We start from the raw sequence: 6,997 nt of genomic DNA on the forward strand, positions 1-6,997 counted from the left end.
ATCTATAAATTCAACATCATTTTCTCATTTTCAAGTTAGAATCACAGTCTTCTATAGTGTTGTCTATCTTATGCAAGAAATCAAGTGCAATACTTGAGAGCCACCTACATCAACAACAATGGAGAAGAGAAATGGAAGCCTTGCTATGTCAATTGAGGGAGTCTTAGATAGATTGTTTCAATCCAATTGATAATTATATTATTTCATTGTTATTTAGGAGTAATAAGTTGATTTAGAGTTGTGATTCGCTCTTTGATAATCTGATTTATGCAATTTATGCCTATTTACTGCCTGAGTACATTTGGTGAACCTGATGTGAAACACTCTGGCCTTTATTTTTTGTTTTGACATGTTTTACAAATCCATATGTGCACAAGAAATTGGACGTCACAATTGCTGATATCATATTGCAATTGCCCTGACATCATATCACAATTGATTAGATAGGATATCACAATTTCTTAAACAGGTCACAATTTCTCTTAAAGATTGCCTATTAAGGAATTTTTGTGTTATCTTTGGATGATTTTTTCTTGCACATCTAACCTTGAAATTTTGTCGAATTCTAGAAAAGTTGATTTTTGCATATAAAATTTATCTAATCCAATGGAAGGAAAGGTGACATTCTAAATTTTAGGTGCAAGAAAGGCAAAGAAGAATAGGAGACAACAAAAGGCTTATCAAAGACTTCTAAAGGCTGAAAGGGAGCTCCGTGAGATCGAAGAAAAAGAGGAGATCGCTCAGTATCATAGAACCATCCATTGCTTTTTAACCAAATACAAACTCTTTGATGAAATCGATGTGTTGGCTCGTGTAGTGTGGAAAAATATCATTGTAGAATAACTCTTCTATCTTCTATTTTTCTCTTAAAAGTTCAAAAAAAATAAAAATAAAAAACAATTTCAAAATCAAAAAAAAAAAAAGGTCGCAATTGCTATCACATCATATCACAATTGATCAGTCATCATGTCGCTATTGATTATATAGTAATTTGCAATTGATGGTTTATCATTTCACATTTGATTAGTAGTTTAGTTGCATTTGATAGATTGAAATTTTTTATTTTCTGTTCTGTTGCAATTCTGGTTTTTACAAGGGTATCTTTCTGTCTATGAAAAGACAAAACTCTGTAACCTGAAAAATTAGGCTGGATAGCCCACTGTGTGTTGACTAATATTATTATTTTTCTGTAGGGGTAGCCTAGAGACACTTCTTTTTGGTGCTTTAATAAAAGAACAAAAAAAATTCATCATTGCTATGCTAGTTAAAATGAACACCATGCCTGTGTGGAGCAACATCTCCACTTAGAATAGAAAATCATTGCAGTGAAGGAATACAAAGAACTTTGTTTTTTGTTTCTTCGAGGAGATAGGTATTATTCTCTCCCCTTCAATGAGTGATTAGAAAACTTGACTCTCTTCCTTCATACTTTCTTTTAATTTTTGCAATTAAATCCTTTATAAGGCTTGCCCTCCTGAGTTTCCCTTAGGGCACCATTAAGGCCGATGAGAGGGGAATGACCTAAGTGGCCAATGGCTAAAGCCAAGTAATCCAAGCCACTATAATCAAATGCGTATGTGAAGAAAATAATATGCGATGAGTGTTACATGCTATCACAATGATGTTATGCCTCCTTCAGTGCCTATATGGTACGTTAAAATCTGTAGAGCATAACCTCTACAAACTGGGAGACCTCCCTCAATGGAGTGTAAAACGCTGTTGATTGTGACCACTTGAACAAAACCCTATCTAAACACCATAGAAATTAGAATCCAAGCCGAGTCAGTAACCAAACACTTGTTTTATCACAGTGCAAGGGTGGGGAAGAATCTTCCCCCGAGACACTCAACATAAATCTCCCAAGATAATGGACCAATTGAGGAGCAATATTCTTTGATCTAATTTATGGAAAAAGGCAAAAAATAGGCACACCCTAGGGTGTGACACAACTGTTTGAGTTGGCAGAGTATCAAGATGTGGGTTGTGATAATACTTCTGACCTTTTGGCATTAGGAGAGTCTATCTTATATCGAATTGCCCAAATACAAAGAAAACAAAATGGGGTCTTGAAAAAGATTCCAACATTCATGGAAATATGAAAAACTTTCCTAAACAATTGCTATATTCATGGTTTTAATCTTTTTGATGTGACTATTGTGTCCTTTTCTATACTTCAACAAATTTAAAACATTAGAAGATACAAATCAAAACAAAGTCAAAAGTTTCAGTGTTCAACAAGATCAAAACTTCAATAAGGAAAAAAACAAGTGCCAACAACAAAACCAATATCAGAACCAAACCTTTTGGGCAAATTAAAAATTGATAAAAATGTTACTTTCAAGTGATCATAGGTCCTGTATTCAATTCATGTAGAAGTTCCATTATAATCATCACACAAAGTCCTCACACAAGTCATTTCACCAAAGTACCTTAAGATTAGTGTCACGTCAGATTATAGGAATCATACCTAAGTCCATGGGTATTAAAGGAGATGGAGAATTCCCATTCGAACAACCAAATCTTGGACCAAACACTGACCAATTACAAATAATTGATGGTTTAGATAACCTCGCTTGGGAAGTAAGAGTCAATCATGCTCAATATGATATAGTTGAGGCCGTCATAGATGATGAAATTCAAAAGTCTATTTGCCTTGATGAGAAACTAAGAAAAAAGATACAAAGAGCAGCTCAAAAAGAAGCCATTAGAAAACTGGTAAAGAAGACCATAGCAACATTCCTCAAATTGTGTTAGAAAAAGAAAAAGTGTCCATAATTTTAGGTATCATTCATTCATTTTTAGATTCTGCATTGTCTGCATAGTAATCTTCAACGCATGGGTCTAAAAGGAAATGATCAATTCCCATTTGAACAACCAAATCTTAGGGCAAACAACATTCAATTAGAAATAATTGATGGTTTAAATACCCTTGCTAAGGAATTAATAATTGATCAAAACCAATACGACATAGTCTAGGTTGTCATAGATGAAGAAGTTTGAAAATCAGTATAGATAGACATAGACCTTGAAAACTGAATTAAAGAAGAGGTTGAGTTTGAAGCTTTTCGGCAATACGCTGAAAATATCATGTTTGAATTTTGAAATCCTAGATAGAAAGTCATAATTCATAGATCACATTGTCTATATTTTAGGAAGTCATAGAAGCATAAGTAGTTGCATTTAATAGGGTCTTGCATACATATCTTAGAGAGTCAAGATCACTACAAAGCAATATTCATGCCATTAACACATGCTCAAAAGGCAAAAAATCAAATGGATCCTAACAATGACCTCTTGGTCAACCCAACATGGAATATGGATCTATCCACACAACAACAAACACAGGGTTACACACCTGCAACAATGTCAACAAACTTGAACAAGATGACTTCCCTGGATGAAATATGACATAATTTGACAAAGGAAGAGCTCGAAGTAGCCCAAAAAGATCCCGCAACATTAATGATTCTTAACGCTCTCATTAATAGTGACAGAGATAGATATCTCGCTCTCTTAGTACAAAATGGGGCCAAGCTACCGCTAGGTGTAGATGTTTCAACAATACTACCACAAGGTGTGACATTAAACCAAAATATACCTCAAATACTCGTTACAACACAAACACAAGCAACAATTGCTACAACAATGCAAAGTATATCTCAAAATGCAAATATGGCTACAACCTCAATACAGTCGACAGTGAAACCACCAAGTGCCAATCTTACAACATGGATAATGCCAAATATGATGCTGCAAGCTCCAATATCTTACACCACTACCTTGGCAAATATAACTCAACCAACAGTCTCAGTTGGTTCCACCTACAATAGTCAGAATATGAATCCAGGGACAACAAGCTCGGCTCAGCCAAATGCTACTTCGCAATTTGCATACTTCACACTACCTGCTGGGACTTATGGGACATAGTTACCTAGTCTATCCACATTTCAACAAGCTCAAAGGTACTCAAATACTATTCCTTTTGTAGGGAACATTCATCAGGTCAACACACCAATAAGCCAAACAAAACCTCTGACTCAACAAATGGAGAACCTTCAAAAGTAAATGGCTAGTATACATGCGGGGAATGATAAAAAGAGCTATACCATGGAAGATCTTTGTCCTTATCCTTTTGATAGAAAAATATGCATGCCACCTTTTCCCCCACATTTTTAAATGCCAAAATTTGACAAATATAGAGGGAAAGGAGATCCTTGAGATCATATAAGAGAATTCTTCTTGACATGCATTGAAGTAGCTCACAATGATACATACTTGATGAGATTATTTTCAAAGAGCCTGGGAGGGACAACATTAGAGTGGTTTTCACACCTTACACCAAAAATTACTTCATGGGGAGAATTAGCTGAGTTATTTATATCCAATGTTGCCTTCAACATAGATAATTCAATCACATTAGTGGATTTGTGTGCAATGAAACAAAAAGAAGGTGAGACTTTCACCACATTCTTAAAAAGATGGAGAGGCCTATATCATAGATGTCTTAGTCACATCCCTGAAGCAGAACAAGTAGACATCTTTAATGAAAATCTTGTGCCTTTGATTGAATATCCATTACAAATGCAATGCCTAAATAATTTCAAAGACATAATAGAAAAAGACATCAAATGTGAGAAAGGCCTATTAGAACAAGGGATATTGAAACACCAAAAGGATAGTGGACCAACCACCAACACAAACAATGAAAGGTCAAAATTTTGGTCTAGAAACAAAAATGTCATAAATGACTGAGTTGTTGGCACACGTATTGTGAATAGAGCTCAACCAACAATATATTTACAAGGACCAACTGATAAGAACCAGTCTCAAAAAAACAACACCAATGTACTACTATCAAATAATCCAAGGCCTCCAAGGATAGGCTCACCTAGAAAGAACTTCACACCCCTCAGAGAACCTATTGAATCAGCACTAAAGAAGTTAATACAGAGTAATGATATAACCTTACCGGAAGCTAGGCCATATGAACCAGGTCCATTTAAGCCTACTTGGTCGAATGGCAATGACTTCTGTGAATATCGCCATAATAAAGGTAACAAAACAACAAGTTTCTACAAATTTAAGAACCTCATCCAAGACCTCATAGATCAAGGTGACATTATAGTGGATAATAAAGCACCAAATATAAATCATACCATTTTCAAAGATCCTTTTGTCAAACATGACAAAGGAAAGGCTTCTAGTTCTAATGCACAAGACAATACTGCCAATTTTACCAATGTAGCATTTGACTATGCCATTAACACACTAAGTGAAGGACATGAAATGGTAGCTACAATCATAGTGAATCCCAAAAGCAGAGATTGTGTCATCATTACCAGAAGAAATAAAGTCACATTATAAGGAGTACCTTTGAACCAGCCTTCAATAAATAGAAACTATAATATGTTGGATCAATTGAAGAGAACTCCAACCCAAATTTCATTATTTGAGTTTTTGCGCATATCACTAGCCCATAAAGTAGACCTAGATAAATCCTTACAAGATTTGGTTGTTACCAGGGACATTGATGAGAACACATTTCAATCAATGGTGGGAAACTTGTCAGCTTCAAATGTCACATTCACTGAATAGGATGTTCTTGCAAATTGACTCATGCATAATGATCCATTGCACTTAGAATCTTTCATTGACCAAATTTTTTTTCGAAGAGTACTAGTAGATGGTGGCATGGCCCTCAACATATGCACTCTACATTTGATCAAATCTTTGGGATATTCTAAACATTATATTGACTCTACTAAGAGAATCAATATAAAAGCCTATGACAATGAGGAATGCCCTTCCAAAGTTATGGTGACTTTACCAGTACAAGTGGGACCAGCTACAACAAATATCACCTTTCAAGTACTAGACAGAGAATTGGGGTACAATATCTTGTTAAGTTGCCCATGGATACATACAATGCAAGCAGTACCATCAAATTTTCACCAATGTGTAAAGTTACCATACAATGGTATATAGATCACTGTCCATGGTGACCTGAACCCTTTCCAACACTGTAATCATTTAAGGGAAAGCTTTGACAATCAAATACCAAACAATCAAGAAGCTCCTATTCACCTACAAATGGAATCATTATTAATTAAAGAAACGGAGAAAAATACACCAACCACATATTCTTTGCATATTAAAGAAGTTGGTTGTGGAGAATATTCCATTTCAAGAACATCAGATGGCAAACAATCATAGTTTTCTCCCAGGTCCTTTGGGAAGCCTCAGAACACAACAATGAAGCAAGATAAAGGAAATGAAATAGTAAAATATTTAGATTCTTGTTCTTTCATTAGATGGGGAGATCTACAAGAAGAATATCTAAATGAAGATATTAATCACTGGATATATAGAGAGGAGGATGACATGGTAGTACCCAAGATACCTCTACATCAATATGGAAATGACTTCAAGATGTTACAAAAACATGGATATGATGGCACCATGGGATTAGGAGTACAAAAGAAAGGAATATTAGAACATCTTTTACCACATTAAAACCTAAAGAATCAAGGCTTGGGATATAAATATGTGCCATAAATAACAGAAGCTAGACAACGAACATGGGATATATTGAATAGGCCAAGGGTACCCTCATATTTCATACCTATAGACCATCCATCATCAAAGATGGATTTCTTTCCACCTAAAAAAAGAAAGAGATTACCAACATCTCCTATCACAAAATCAGATGGTGAAGACATGAGATAACTCCTGCAAGAACCTACCACATAGACATCTAGTAGTATAGTACCTAAATCATCTGCGCAAGCAAACATAGCAACAGATACAAGCTTAGCACCAGCAAATGAACCAAAACCTTGGTTATTGTCAATAATTTTGCCAAGAGAAACAACTTCAGCACCTCCATTTGAATTAGATGAAGAAAGACTACAAAGACTAATATCAGGCTTAAGAAGGGTATCAACAATACAAAGGAGATCCACTCAAATTCAATTACCAGAACAAGAGCAGATAAGTG

Source organism: Cryptomeria japonica, chromosome 5 (genome assembly GCF_030272615.1).
Source record: "Cryptomeria japonica chromosome 5, Sugi_1.0, whole genome shotgun sequence".
In the NCBI taxonomy this organism is placed as follows: domain Eukaryota; kingdom Viridiplantae; phylum Streptophyta; class Pinopsida; order Cupressales; family Cupressaceae; genus Cryptomeria; species Cryptomeria japonica.